At 48.2% G+C, this 15,060-nt stretch overlaps 1 pseudogene; it reads left to right on the top strand.

Moving 5' to 3' along the window:
• The first annotated feature begins 14,723 nt into the window (after nucleotides 1-14,723).
• Nucleotides 14,724-14,828, top strand: LOC134938220 (U2 spliceosomal RNA; annotated as a pseudogene).
• The last annotated feature ends 232 nt before the right edge of the window (nucleotides 14,829-15,060 follow it).

Below are 15,060 nucleotides of genomic sequence, written 5' to 3'. Positions count from 1 at the left end.
GAAACCTATCATTGTCTATGGGCATGTCCTATTGTGCAGTACTTCTGGCATCTCATTAGAAAATATGCAGAGGCTAAATTGATACATTTTGTGCCATTTACTCGGGCGATACTGGGTATCATTGACCCTGATCTTCGGATGCCATCGGAATGTAAAAACCTATTGTTGGCCCTTAGTGCTGCGGGAAAAAAAACGATACTTCAAGGTTGGATAGATAGTACACATCCACAGATACCACTGTTTCTGACTAAATTGCACCACCTATTCCGAATGGACTGGGGGGAAGCTATTGTGGATAAGGGTATTCAAGTGGGTCGTTTTTTCACTCTATGGGATTCCTATATTTCCAATTTGCTCCTTACCATGCTGTTGCAGATCCACAATAGCTTAAAAAACACTACATGGTACCTGAACAGATTGGCAACACAGGACCAACCTATCTCTTTAGCTTGAGGTTTGGCGGTTATGGTGGTTTCCCCCAGGGCTCCTTGTATTGTTCTAACCATACGTGTGAACTTGATATATGACTACTGTGACAAGAACACTGGGATAGTGTTTGAAGGCAGGTATGTTTGTCCCAGGTTCTTGTCTTACATGTTTTAGAAAGTGTTAACTTCTAGGAAAAATGCTTTTGGTTTTGTCAGAACCTTTTCAGTTTGCTGGAAAAGCTGGGTATAGGCTCTAAGAGAGAGATAAGGAGAGTTCTAGACATTGGGCCCAGTTCGGGTCTTTGGCCTCAGAGGGCTTCAAATCAGGGTTTCAGCTGTGTAAGAGTGTTATAGGGCTGCTAGTCTGATTAGTATGGGCAGACTGCCTGGGAAGGCTGCAGGATCTGTGTGGAAGAGACACGCTTTCTGGTACAAGTGAGCTATACAGTATTTACTGGAGAACTCTTTGTTCTGTTTAGTGACAGTTAGGAATATCCTGTGTTTAGTTAGTGCCGGAGAGGCAAGGTATTTTCTTTTGGTGTTTTGTTTTATTTTCTGTTTCAATAAAACTGGCCAGGGCCAGTTGTACCACAAACTGGACTTGTGTTGTTCCTCAGCTGCTGCGTGCTGCCATATTCCCCAGGAAAAGGCGCCTTGCACCCCTACAGTGTTACAACTTGGTGGAGAATGCGAGCACTCCGTTCTGCGCATAAGTGAAAGCAGCAGCTTTGTGAGGCCTGCAGAAAACGGTGACTTATGCAGATACAGCCCAGTGTGATGTTACTGAGACTTGCCCTGAGGATTTGATATATGTCCTGGGTGAAAGCAGCTATAAAGCCGCCTGAAAAGTCCGTCGACATGGAGGAACTGCTCAAAGCCTTGCTGCAAGCTACAGCGGCTCAGCAGGAGGTCAACAGACAGCAGCAGGTGGCAATGGAGGAAAATTGGACACTACAGTGAGAGGCCTTAACAGAAGTGATGCAGAGCCTTGCAGCCCGGATTGGAGATATGGCCGTCAGTGCTCCGACCAGCTCTAGTTCTATACGGGCCAGTCACTTCCTGCAGAAAATGACAGAGGCTGATGATGTGGAGGCCTACTTGACCACGTTTGAAAGGACTGCAGAGCGTGAGAACTGGCCAAAAGCACAGTGGGCCAGTCTGCTGGCACCTTTTCTGTCAGGTGAGCCCCAAAAAGCTTACTTTGATTTAAGCCCTGCTGAGGCTCGGGACTATGATAAACTAAAGACTGAGATCCTGACCCACCTGGGAGTCACGCTGTCAGTACGAGCACAACGGGTGCACCGTTGGGTGTACGCCATGGAGAAGCCTCCGCGCTCTCAGATGCACGACCTTATTCAGCTAACAAAAAAATGGCTACAGCCAGAGACATTAACTGGTCCCCAGATGGTTGAAAGAGTCGTCATGGACCGCTACTTGAGATCTTTGCCCATGGTCCTGCGCAAGTGGGTGAGCCATGGAAACCCGGGTACTGCTGACCAATTAGTGGACATGGTAGAGCGGTATTTGGCAGCAGAGGAACTACTGATGACCACCCAGCAACCCATAGATCCTCGACAGCGCCCTTCAGTAAAGACTGGTAAGACTGTTCCGTGGGAAAACGTTGCTGGGCGGTTAAGAGAACGCAAGGCTGGAGAGACTGTAAACACTGGCCCTGGAGACAGGCCAATGGGGCTAGAACGGTCTATGTTGCCCAAACGGGTTGATAATCGTGTGGTTAAATGTTTTAGATGTGGTATGCCAGGTCATGTTATTGCCAATTGCCCAGTCATGCAAGAACCCATGCAATGTGATGCTGCCTTTGAATGTCGCAGAATGTCTTTCTTTGCTAGGTTAGCCTGTACTGTGGTACCTTCACCTGTGCTGGAAAAACAAATGTGTGATGTGTTCTTAGAGGGTAACCGGGTAGAGGCCTTGCTAGATTCAGGAAGTTTAGTTACCCTCGTGAAAGCTGGGTTAGTGAACCCCTTAAAGGTCCAGCAAATACCTATTGGGGTAACTTGCATACATGGGGATACCCAGTATTATGTCACTGCTGAAGTGAATATAGAAACTTGTTGTGGGTCAGCAATGGTTAAAGTAGGACTGGTCCCCACCTTGGTGCATAAGGCCATAATAGGGAGGGATTTTCCTCATTTTTGGAAACTGTGGGAATCACGTTTATCAACAGATGTGAGAAGTGAAGAGCCAGTTGATAATGCCGGTGATTGTATGGATGTACGTGTGTCTTCGGCACTTACTGACCCTTTGCCTTTTGCCAGTTTGGCTGGGGAAGTGACAGATGGGGAGTCCAGTGAGGACCCTCTTGCTGGGAACAGAGACATAGTGGTTGGAAACGAAAGCGTGCCTGACCTGGAGGTAAAAAAGGATCTGTTTGCATCTGAACAGTTACAGGATCCTACCTTGATAAAGGCTAGAGAGAATGTTAAGATTGTTAATGGGGAGCCTGTGGTACCAGGTGACAGGGTTACGTATCCCCACATGGCCATCTGTAATGAGCTCTTGTACCACATTGTCAAAAAGGGTGAGGATGTGGTAGAACAGCTGGTAGTACCCCAGCCTTATCGGAGAACGGTACTAGATTTAGCTCATAGTCACGTTACAGCAGGACATTTAGGGGCAGAAAAAACCACTGAAAGAGTTTTACAAAGGTTCTTTTGGCCAGGGGTTTATAAAGAAGTGTCTGAATATTGTTCTTCCTGTCCTGAATGCCAGTATCATGCCCCTAGACCCCATTTCAGGAGGTTCCCATGCCTATTATAGAGGTCCCGTTTGACAGAATAGCCATGGATCTCGTGGGGCCCTTGTTAAAGTCCGCTCGGGGCCATCAGTATATCCTGGTAATAATGGACTATGCCACTCGATATCCTGAGGCTGTCCCTTTACGCACTATCACAACCAAGGCGATAGCTAGGGAGCTGGTGCAGGTTTTTAGTAGAGTGGGAATACCAAAAGAAATTTTGACTGACCAAGGTACTCCATTTATGTCAAAGGTCATGAAAGAATTGTGCAAATTATTTAAGGTCACTCACCTCCGGACGTCCATTTACCATCCCCAAACTGATGGGTTGGTGGAAAGGTGTAATAAAACATTAAAAAGTATGTTAAAAAAGGTGGTTGATAAAGATGGGAAAAATTGGGATTGTTTGTTGCCCTACTTGTTAATGGCCATCAGAGAAGTTCCTCAGTCCTCTACGGGGTTTTCTCCATTTGATTTGTTGTATGGTAGACACCCCAGAGGGCTGTTGGACGTTGCCAAAGAGACGTGGGAAGGACAGCCCACTCCTTATAGAAGCGTTATTGAACATGTATCACAAATGCAGGATAGGATTGCAGCCGTGGTACCTATTGTCAGAGAGCACATGGAACAGGCCCAAAGTGCTCAACAGAGGGTATACAACCGGAGTGCCAAGATACGGGAATTTGCTCCTGGAGATAGAGTTCTTGCTTTGGTACCCACCGTGGAAAGCAAGTTCCTAGCTAAATGGCAGGGTCCGTTTGAGATTAGGGAAAAAGAGAATGAGGTTAATTACAAAGTATACCAGCCGGGAAAGAGAAAACCTGAACAAATTTAACATGTTAACTTAATTAAACCCTGGAAAGATAGGTTGTCTCTGTCAGCGGAGCCTTGCCCTTCGGTGTCTTCACCTCGGTTGCTCCCCGCAGTGAAGGTGTCAGAGACATTATCAGCTGGTCAGAAAAATCAGGTTAAAGAATTTCTCATCCAAAATAGGGAAATATTTTCAGAGCTGCCTGGCCGAACGACCATAATAAAACATGACATTGTCACAGAACCAGGGGTCAGGGTCCATTTAAAGCCATATAGGATTCCGGAAGCTCAGCGAGAAGCTGTTTCTAAAGAAGTTAAAACCATGTTAGAACTTGGAGTCATAGAGGAATCTAACAGTGAGTGGTCCAGTCCCATAGTTCTCATCCCGAAGCCCGACGGTAGCATACGCTTCTGTAATGACTTTCGTAAGTTAAATGAGGTGTCCAAGTTTGACGCATACCCCATGCCCCGTGTGGACGAGCTTATAGGAAGGCTGGGAACAGCCAGGTTTCTCACCACGTTGGACCTGACCAAAGGTTACTGGCAAATACCTTTATCTGAGGGCGCAAAAGAAAAAACAGCCTTTTCGGTTCCGGAGGGGCTGTACCAGTACAAGATGTTACCCTTTGGGTTGCATGGGGCTCCAGCAACCTTTTTAACGGGCAATGGATAAAATTTTGAGGCCCCATAGAAAATATGCAGCTGCCTATTTGGATGATGTGGTAATTCACAGTACAGACTGGGGGTCCCATTTGGTTAAAGTACAAGCAGTACTGGACTCAATCAGAGAGGCAGGGTTAACTGCTAACCCAAAGAAGTGCTGCCTCGCAATGGAGGAGGTCAAATACTTGGGCTTCACCATAGGCAGAGGTCTGATTAGGCCCCAATTGAATAAAATTGATGCTATTCAAAACTGGCCTCGTCCAGTGAATTAAAAACAGGTAAGGGCTTTTTTGGGAATAACTGGGTACTATAGACGGTTTATTCCCAATTTTGCAACCACGGCGGTGCCGTTGTCAGACCTTACCAAAGGGAAGCAGTCAAATATGGTGAAATGGAACCCTGATGCAGAAAAAGCGTTCCAAGCGTTAAAAGTGGCTTTGTGTTCACAACCGGTATTGATAACACCAGATTTTTCAAAAGAATTTGTGGTACAGACAGATGCCTCAGAGGTAGGGATAGGGGCTGTGCTGTCCCAAACCAGAGATGGGGACGAACACCCTATCATTTATTTGAGTAGGAAACTCAATGAGCATGAAAAAAGGTATGCCATTGTGGAAAAGGAGGCTTTGGCCATTAAGTGGGCACTAGATACCTTGAGATATTACCTCTTGGGTAGACAATTCAGACTAGTGACAGACCATGCCCCTTTAAAATGGATGTATGTAAATAGAGGCAAAAATGCTCGTGTAACTAGATGGTTTCTAGCGTTGCAGGACTTTAAGTTTACTGTCGAACATAGACCGGGAACACAGTTGGCCAACGCAGATGCATTGTCTCGCATCTTCTGTTTGGGGGCTACAAGTGTTGCGGCCCCTAGGTCGAAACAGGGGAGGGGGATATGTGACAAGAACACTGGGATAGTGTTTGAAGGCAGGTATGTTTGTCCCAGGTTCTTGTCTTACATGTTTTAGAAAGTGTTAACTTCTAGGAAAAATGCTTTTGGTTTTGTCAGAACCTTTTCAGTTTGCTGGAAAAGCTGGGTATAGGCTCTAAGAGAGAGATAAGGAGAGTTCTAGACATTGGGCCCAGTTTGGGTCTTTGGCCTCACAGAGGGCTAATCAGGGTTTCACCTGTGTAAGAGTGTCATAGGGCTGCTAGTCTGATTAGTATGGGCAGACTGCCTGGGAAGGCTGCAGGATCTGTGTGGAAGAGACACGCTTTCTGGTACAAGTGAGCTATACAGTATTTACTGGAGAACTCCTTTGTTCTGTTTAGTGACAGTTAGGAATATCCTGTGTTTAGTTAGTGCCGGAGAGGCAAGGTATTTTCTTTTGGTGTTTTGTTTTATTTTCTGTTTCAATAAAACTGGCCGGGGCCAGTTGTACCACAAACTGGACTTGTGTTGTTCCTCAGCTGCTGCGTGCTGCCATATTCCCCAGGAAAAGGCGCCTTGCACCCCTACAGTGTTACACTACATACTGTGTGTTAGCTTATCTTAAATTTCTGTTTTAATGTGATAATATGAGAATTTAATGTACAACTTTAACATATATACTCTTTAATTGTACGTGTCATTACGCCCAAAATGTACTTCTCTGAACAACCCATGATGTCTTAATAAAAAAGTTGTTTAAAAAAAACACAAAAAACAAAGAAAAGGACCCTGTTGTAGCAGTTCGTCCCGTAGTGGCAGGGGCCAAGGTTCCGCTATTAACAACAGGTATAGGGCGGAGTACCAAGTGCTGCGCGGCCAATCTGGAGCCACCAGGAGGTCCAGAGTGTCTTCTCCCCTGATGCATTGCAGAACCAGAGGCAACAACGGAAAAGGAGGAAAGAGGCAAACGAACCAGAATTTCCAAGCAGCCATGACCAAGAGTAATACAGAGGCAGTTGATGGTTCAGGCGGGACGCCATGAGGTTGATCTGTGGTCTCCCCCACCGGCGGACCAGCTGACCAAACACTGGGGGGTGGAGTGACCACTCTCCCGGGAGCATGTCCTGTCGGCTGAGATAATCGGCTTCCCAATTGTCCACTCCTGGAATGAATATTGCCGACAAGGCCAGAGCATACTCCTCTGCCCAGAGGAGGATGTTGGTGACCATCCTCATCACTGCACGGCTGCGAGTGCCACCCTGATGGTTGATATGCGCTACCATTGTGGCGTTGTCGGACTGAACTCTGACTGCTCGACCACACAGCAGGTGATGTGCCTGAAGTAGGGCGTTGTACACTGCCCGTAGTTCGAGAATGTTTATGGGGAGAGCGGATTCGTGAAACCGATGTTCGAGGGTCACTGCCCCCCAGCCTCGCAGACTTGCATCTGTGGTGAGGAGACGCCGATAGCTTTCCTTCCAACAGATGCGCCGACTGGAGCCACCAGAGGAGCAACGACCGCGCTCTTGGAGACAGCGTCACCCGCTGATGAAGGAATAGATGATATACTGACTACTGATGTAGAAGACACAGCTGGCAAGGTTGAGAGTGGAAGCAACCATATGGAAGAGCTTCGAACGCCGCTACCATCTTCCCCAGAAGGCAAAGGCACAGATACACTGATACCCGACGGTATCGAAGTACAGACCTCACCAGCATCTGAAGAGAGAGGATCTAGTCCTGAAGAAGGAACACCTTCTGATGGACCATGTCAAGAATCATCCCCAAGAACAGCAACTGTTGTGAGGGGCATAAGTGAGACTTCGGGAAGATCAGGATCCACCCGTGCCGAATCAGAAGGTCCTGGGTTATCCAGATATTCTGAGGCAACAGGACTGCAGAGTGCGCCTTTATTAGCAGATCGTCATAGGGGATAGGGGACAATCATCACACCCTGCTTCCGAAATAGGGCCATCATGACCACCATGACCTTTGTGAACACCCTGGGAGCAGAAGAGAGACCGAACGGAAATGAGCGTCCTGTATCGCGAACCGGAGAAAAGCCTGATGAGGAGGCCAAATGGGAACATGTAAGTATGCATCCTTGATGTCTAAGTACGCCAGAAACTCATTTTGCTCCAACCCAGCAATAACAGACTGAAGGGACTCCATCTTGAACTTGAATACACTCAAAAACAGATTGAGATCCTTCAAGTTTAGGATTGGCCTGACCGAGCCGTCCGGCTTCGGTACGAGAAACAGGCTTGAGTAATAGCCCTGTTTCCGAAGATGCGATGGAACAGGGATCAGAATTTTTGCAGACAGAAGCTTCTGAACCGCAGCCTGCAAGGCTACTCTTCTGTCGTCGGAAACTGGCAAACCCGTGGTGAAGAAACGTTGAGGTGGCCGGGTCTGAAATCGAGTTTGTTATCGCAAATGATGAGATCCCTGACCCAAGCATCTGGACAGGATTGTACCCAGGCCTCCCTGAAATCTCACAGACGATCTCCCACCCTTTCGTCCCCCAGGTGGGAGAGAAGCCCGTCATGCGGTGGTAGACTTAACCTCTGACTGGGCGGAGGCTGTTGAGCCTCTGCCCATACCTCTATGGCCACGGGAGATGGAAGCTCCGCCCCTGGCTTGGCCTCAAAACCTGGAAGGGGATCGAAAGAAGGGTCCCCTATAGGGTCTCCGAGAGGCTGGAGCAGCAGAAGGAAGATAAGTCGACTTACCTCCAGTGGCCTGAGAAATCCAGGCATCCAGATCCTTACCGAACAGGACCTCTCCCGTAAAGGGCAATGCTTCTGCTGCCCTTTTGGACTCAGCATCCGCCTGCCACTGTCGCAGCCAGAGAGCTCTGCGGGCCAAAATTGCTAAAGCAGAAATCCTAGCTCCGAGGATACAGATGTTCTTGGAAGCATCGCAAAGATAAAGGGCTGATTCGCAGATGTGTTCTGCCAATAGAATCAGTTGAGCCGCAGGCAAATTATCACGAAGTCCAGAGGACAATTGTTTCGCCCAAGCTTCCATAGCCTTGTTGACCCAACAACCTACCTGCGCCGGGTGATGTAACACCCCCGCCGCCGAGTAATAAGTTTTCAAGGTGGTTTCCAACTTCCTATCTGACTCTTCCTTCAGCGAAGTCGCTCCAGGAACCAGCAGAACCATCTTTTTGGACAGACGAGACACCGAAGGATCCACAATTGAAGAGGTCTCATAACGCTTCCTGCTATTTGCGGGAAAAGGATAGGAAGACAAAATTTTCCTTGATACCTGAAAATTTGCATCCGGATATTTCCAAGCCACCGTTATGAGCGCATCCAGCTCCTCCGAAACTGGAAAGGTCACCGGCAGGCATTGGTTGGTGCCAAACCTTGAAGGGCGTAAGGTGTCCTGCTCCATCTCCTCCACCTGTAATACTGAGCGAATAGCTGTAATAAGCGCCTCAATACCCTGAGCTACTGGTTCAGAGTCCTCATACCCCTGCTCGTCATCAGTATCCTGTATCTCTACCACCGCCTCATCTAATAGAGGCATATCATCATCAGAAAAATCTTCTGTGCTGCCTTGGAGCCCTTTCCAGCCATGGCAGCACCTGTCACACTCCCCCACACACACAGCAATAAGCAGAAGGGTAGAGAGGGGGGGGGCAGGAAGAAGTGCAGCCACAGCAGCCCTATGAATCCTGCACGCTATTGTGCAGAATCAGGCACTATTAATACAGTACAGGTGCCTCACCGATCCCTTAGTGCCCCAGTACCCACTGAAACTGCTCACTGTCCAGGGAAGAAGCCGCTGAGTTCCCCCTCTCCGCGCTGCAGCTTTGTAAAATGGCCACCAGCGTGCGCTGATCCCGCCCCCCCCCCCCCTGTAATGGGGTCGAATTCAAAATTGCGCCTCTGTCAAGCGGTATCCCCGTGCCGGCTTATGAGCCGCAGCCGGGGAGCATAGCGGGGAGCGGGAGGACTGCGAGCTGTGGAGATCAGAACTGTGAGTGGGGAGCGGGGAGATTTGTACTCACCGCTGCTGCTGCAGGACCGTGTTCCTGATGGAGTGGCCCCGACACATGCTGCACGCAGCGGTATCTGGCCACTTATACTCACCGCTGCCATGCTGACCGGGATCTTCTGCTGACGGAGCAGCCCCGACACGTGCTGCACACAGCGGTGTCCGTCAGGTCTCCGGAGAGCTCAGTGTCTCCTTCAGCCGGGGACCATCCCAAGCCGCACGCAGCTGCGATGGGACCCCGCCGGCAGCTCCCGCGGTGCAGAATGGCAGTGGCAGAGCTGCCAGTCCGTGAAGAAAGAAGAAAAGAGAGAAAAAAAAATGAAGAGAAAACCCAAGAGTGACCAGCTCCCTTGGGCATAAAATAAAGACTGCCTTGGCGGGGGGATATAGTAGGGGAGGAGCTAGCCACAGTATTAGAATCTTAAAGCGCCAGCTCCCAGTTACTGCCTACTATCTCCCCCTAGTGTATGAAGGAGAAATTATTAATATTTTATATTTTCTAAGTTTCTCTTGCCAGGAGACAGGCTAAAAGCAGTGTGATAGTGTTTGTCATCACACTATACACCTACTCTTCTGGAACCTGCAGGAGACCCAATGTTTCAGGTGGTCTTGTGCACCCCTAGAAGAGTGACACCTCTCCTGAATCCAGCCCACTTCCTAGTGAAGTTGGCACAATAGCGAGAATAATAAGGGGACTGAATTCTAGTGATGCAGTTCTATGGTAATTGCATCATATTATCCCAGTCCCCTAACATATGTGGGAATTGTGGCAACTTACTAAGGAGGGGGGGGGGGGGGCTGTAGCTTTATGACTCTACTAGTCCAGCATCGCCTCCATCTCCGCCTACCTCCATCTCCTCACCAGGACTTCACCGGGAGAGGAAACATCAAATGTTGGTAAGTATGTATCACACTGGTTTCTGATAGGGGTCCCTGGCAGCCAGTGTCTTGTGGGGGAGGGGGGCGATGGAGAGGGTGCCCGAGGCTCCATCCCTGGCAAACAAAAATACAAATTAGCAGCCATTAGGCTACTATAGGGCAGGGCCGGATTAAGCCTTGGAGTGGCCCAGGGCACTTAAGACATGGGAGCCCAGGGGAAGGGGGAGGTGTATTAGATTGTGCATATGTCCTAACATGACCCATTCCAGAATTGAGAAAATGCTCTTAAAACATTATTGGCATCACCGGTTTTAAAGTATTTCATTGTGAGCTGCGGCTGCTGTCAGAAATATAAAAAAAAAGTAGCAAAGTTAAGGTATGCATACTTAAATAGGAATAGGTGTGTATGAGCGTACATCTATCTCTATCTAAGCCACAAACACATACATGTAAAATACTGCAAGAGGGAATTGCTTTTGGGTGTGGTACCTACAAGTAACCTGTAGGTGATGCTATATTATTTGTAATCATTTTGGTAGCTGCATAGTATAACTACAGCATGTGGCACCAGAAGAGAGAGAGAACTGGGCGGGAAATGTAATAGGGTCCGAGTTTGCCGAGGTCCGGGATTTTGGTCGACATTGCCCATATTTTTAAAGTGGTAATCATTTACAAGCAAAACCAGGTTGGTTTTGCCTTGTAAATGATTGCCGTTTAAAAAACAAACAAAAACCATCAATCTCTGCCGAAATCCCAGACCTCTGCAAACTCGGACCGTATTACATTGCTCCCCTGGTATAAGACAATGTGCTTGAGTTGATACCCTTAATTTATAGGAGCCAGAGTGCTAACCCTTGTGTTTGATACCACTATCCATAGAAGTTTTTGTCTATACTGACTGGCATACTTACTTGCACAGCATATGCACTTTTTTGTTTAACCATATAGAATTGGTCTATATGCACACAAGTCTTTTATGTATGGTTTTATTTATTTTACTGACATGTATATATTGCGTATTGTACTCTAGTTTTCTGTATTATATGACTTATTTAGTAAACATATTTGTCCTACACCAGCGCACTTCCTCTCTCTCTCTCTCTCTCTCTCTCTCTCTCGCTCTCTCTCTCGCTCTCTCTCTCTCTCTCTCTGTCTTGGTTCTATATTGTTTTTTGGGTGGTAACTAAGTACCACAATTTTAAATTGAGCTGCAGCTGTGGGACATCTATTCGAACGTATTTATTAGCGTTAGACAGAGTTATACATGAGCACCTGGTATCCCACCTACTTTTTTCTCTTTCGCAGCATGTAGCAGCACTAACATATTACACAGACGACTGATGTGCACCACAAATGACCTTGTTTGTGCACTAATGCAGCTATCTGGACCACACAACTTCAAGAGCTAGGGACCTGTACACTATATATGTATCAGACCTGCCTACTCTCCCAGAACCGTTGAGAGGCTCACAAACCTCAAGTGGTGCTTCCCAGCTGCCAGGAAGAGTATTTAACCAAGTGAGGTGGTCAGTCCGGGCAGCAGATGAAACGATTCACAATGAATCACATCAATGTATGCCCGACACTTTCCAATGCCAGTAATGTGGACATTGGGGTCATAATGAGGCAATCGTGCAATCATGTCCCCCGGCATCGCCCACCTATGCCATGACCTTGCCCGCTGTGCCAACCTCATATTACTCTTCCTAATGCCAAATTCCTTACTACCTCTCATCTCTGCCTGCAAGACTAGTTTAGTATTACTAACCACATATGCAATTCCCTACCGTATGCTTGAGCTCTCCTCCAAACTTCACATCTTGAAGTGGTCTCTGAATCTTGACTAAAGTGGACCCTACTCCCATTTCTCTGGTATTACTATCTCATTGCTGATCCAATCTCCACATCGAGCCCCACTCTCTCTCCTTATGGAAGTCAAAAAGATAAAAAGTTGAGTAATGAATTGAGATGAGCATATCATCAGGGCCGGCTCCGGGGCTTCTGGCGCCCCGGGCGGCATTAGGGGGCGTGGCTTTGTACAGGGGGCGTGGTCATTTACGCCCCCTGTACAGACTGAATTGATGTGCGGTGCGCGATGACGTCATCGCGCACCGCACAGCAAAGGTCCTCTCCACGAAGGGAACTAGACGCGATCTAGTTCCCTTCGTGGAGAGGACCTTTGCTGTGCGGTGCGCGATGACGTCATCGCGCACCGCACAGTAAAGGACCTCTCCAGGAAGGGAAACTAGACGAGTACGCGTCTAGTTTCCCTTCCCAGCGGCAGCGGCTGGGGGCAGCGGGGGGCACACACCAGCAGCGGATCTTGCCCTGGTGCGGCGCCCTCCGGAAGGCGGCGCCCCGGGCAAAAGTACTGCTTGCCCGTGGCAAGATCCACTACTGCATATCATGACAGGTTTGTTCAGTTCCCTAACTAGAAACTTCTGAATTTGTCTAAAATTCTGTCCAAATCTCTATGTCCAGAATGATGTTCATTCTGAAAATGCAACATGAAATTTCTAAATTATCATGACTCAATATCATCCGAAGACCCAGGAGACCACTTTTCATCTCTCAACCAGATGCTTAATTGTCTACATTGCAAAAGAGGAGGTGATGGCACTGGGGGTCATTCTGACCCGATCGCACACTGCAGTTTATCGCAGCAGTGCGATCGGGTCAGTACTGCACATGCGGCGGCACCGCAGTGAGCTGGCGCATGCCAGACGGCCGGAGGGCGTCATTGCCTAGCGATCTTCTCTACCTGATTGACATGCAGAGGCGGTGGATGGGCGGGAGGGGGCGCGGTCCAGACAACGCAGGCGTGGCTGAACCATTGGGGGGGGGCGGGCCGCGGCGGCTGCGTGACATCACACGCAGCCGCAGCGACGCGGGCAGCGAAGAGCTACTCCTGAAATACAAAAGCATCGCCGCTGTGCGTTGCTTTTGCACTTCTGTGGGGGGAAGGGGCGGCACTGACATGCGGGGCGGACTAGCCCAGTGCTGGGCATCTCCCTGCATGTCTGAGTGCCTGATCGTAGCTGTGCTAAATTTAGCACAGCTACGATCAAAACGGAATGACCCCCAATGTACCAACACTAAAACAGCCTTTTCTAGGACAGCATGACCCATCAGTGTGTATAACATGTACAGGGGGATGGCACCAAAGAAGGACAAAGTGAGAGACTTTGGGACTAATTCTGAACCGCACATAAAGTGACTATAGGTGTGGGCAGCTACAGCTGCCAAACAGACAGTGAAACGCGTTAGGTTGCCAGTCTATGACCAGGACGTTATCAAGGCCAGTGAGGCTATGGAACCTATCATCCTCCATTGCTTCTTCTAAAGTTGGATATTGATGTTTGGGACGACCCGCAGTGGTCTTTAGAGCTCTGATCCATCTCACGCTCACCCATCCGGAGACCTATCCATATTTGTGGACATTTAATAAAAAGGGAGAACCGCCACTCAATATTTGCGCAGGACAGAATCATCATCACCGCGCTAGGTGGAATACCCTGCCTTTTTCCACTTGGGATCTGGTAACTATCACACGGCTATCCATGCAGGATATGTTATTCTAAAGCATTGGAACACTCATTATCATCTGGCCTGAATAAGAGTCCATGGAAAGTTCTTCAATTGGTCATATCACTGGCTTATGAGGCTTGTTTTATTTCATTTGATTTTAAATATATGTGTTTATGATACTAATTTATCTTTATTAAATACCATTTAATGATTTGAATATCAGCACCTGGTAGCGCTGTTTTTATATTGTTTTGGGCAGCTACAGAAACCTGATTTACAATTAATGCGGAAGATCGTACACGTGCAAATGAAACCCAGTGTCGCCCATTTATGCTAGCTGTTGCAACTGTCATCATTACAGGCTTCTCTTCTCCATACGCATTGCTCGGATTCACATGGAGCTTTTGATTCACATCCATGGCACTTCCAGGTCACTACAACAAGTCAGGGTGGTTACATGCGATTGCTTTGACACCACCCCATTCCCACACCCAATATGCCCTATCTTGCGGAAAGACAACCAAGTTGTGTCTGATTCAGAATAGGACAGGCATAGGTAAAGTCACATCTGTGCATGTGATTTATCAGAACTGGGGAGATTTCTGTGCCCAGACTGGAGCTTATGGCGGGGGCTGGATTGGAGGTCACATGGAAATAGCTGGGAGGCTTTATTAGGGTTCTCCGCATGTAGTTAGCACTAAGCGAGGGGTGCTAGGGACTAGATAGGAGGGTTGTGAAGTAAGAGTCTGGAGAAAACAGCTTGCTAGGTTCTACTGTAGTATCTCGCCCTTTTGGCTAAGATCAAGTGTAGTATCTGTTCTTATCAGTGGAGAATCACCGGGCCGGTTATCCCTACTCGTGGGGGAAGGAAGGACTCCTACGATGTATAGGGAACGGCCTGGTGTAGTATCTGCGGTAGAGAAACACAGGGTGGAGTACCTGTTCCTACACTAGGAGCGTGAGAGGTTCCTAGATGTGGAATGGAGAAACATCTTGTGGAGTACCGTGCTGGGGTGTGGCAGGCCCCTGGTCGAGAGTGGAGAAAAACTGGGCTGAGTATTCCTACTTCGTAGGGGCCTAAAGATACCCTTATGTTGCTTAGGAACGGCCTG

This window comes from Pseudophryne corroboree, chromosome 6 (assembly GCF_028390025.1).
Source record: "Pseudophryne corroboree isolate aPseCor3 chromosome 6, aPseCor3.hap2, whole genome shotgun sequence".
Classification (NCBI taxonomy): Eukaryota; Metazoa; Chordata; class Amphibia; order Anura; family Myobatrachidae; genus Pseudophryne; species Pseudophryne corroboree.
This window is presented reverse-complemented; position numbering and strand designations above follow the sequence as displayed.